Genomic DNA, 952 nt, shown 5'->3' with positions numbered 1-952 from the left:
ATAAAGTAAATGTACAAATAGACTGAATAGTCTTCACTGTATAAATTCAGTCAAGGACAGTGAGTGATTTTCTTTCTGATGTTTGATTCACATTATTGACACAAATGGCAACAGCAGCTATATTAGGCTGCTTTAGAGGAATAGTTCACCCAAAAATGAAAATGCTATTGTTGTTCTAAACCTGTATGCGATTCCCTCTGCTGTTGAACACAAAAGAATATATTTGGAACAATACTGGTAACCAAAAAAAAAAAAAAACACTATTGGAGCCAATGGGGACAATAAACTTTCTGGTTATGAACATTCTTCAAAATATATTTTGTTGAGAAAAACAAAGAAAGTCATACAGGTTTAGAACAACTTGAGGGTGAGTAAATGATGACACTATTTTCCTTTTTGGGTGAAGATCATATAATGCCAGGATCTCATATAGCCTACTACTACACATGCTTTATCTTTAACTATTAACATTCATGTAAGACACAACTGACTGTGTTGACGAGGATACTCGCAAAAACTGGCATTTTGACACATAAATTAAGCGTTACCGTTAGTTCTGGCAGGTCACGTGAGTCAAGCTTGCATCAGCTGATTCTCAGCTAATCACATCTACCTATAGGAATACGACACCGATCGCGGCATTCCTATATAAGCTCTATTCAGTATTATTCAGCAGTTTTTCAGCTTGCTCCGGAGCAAATTACCCTCCTCCATCCCCAGCTCCTCCTTTCGCCACAGTCAGGACTTGGCTTTCTGATATTCCTTGCTAATCAGACTCCTTTATCTTGAATAAAGTGTTACACTTAAATATCATTAAATACATTAATGATATCTGCCTTGTTCTGCTCTGTTAACCCTAGGGGGTTATTATTGCTGCTCTCCCTGCTCATTCATGACAGGCTGCATGGATGGGCAGGGAGGTTTTTGCCCAGAACAGAACCATACCGCCAAA

This window comes from Sinocyclocheilus grahami, unplaced genomic scaffold, assembly GCF_001515645.1.
Source record: "Sinocyclocheilus grahami isolate Dianchi unplaced genomic scaffold, SAMN03320097.WGS_v1.1 scaffold1156.1, whole genome shotgun sequence".
NCBI classification, from domain to species: domain Eukaryota; kingdom Metazoa; phylum Chordata; class Actinopteri; order Cypriniformes; family Cyprinidae; genus Sinocyclocheilus; species Sinocyclocheilus grahami.
Note: the sequence above shows the minus strand (reverse complement) of the source record.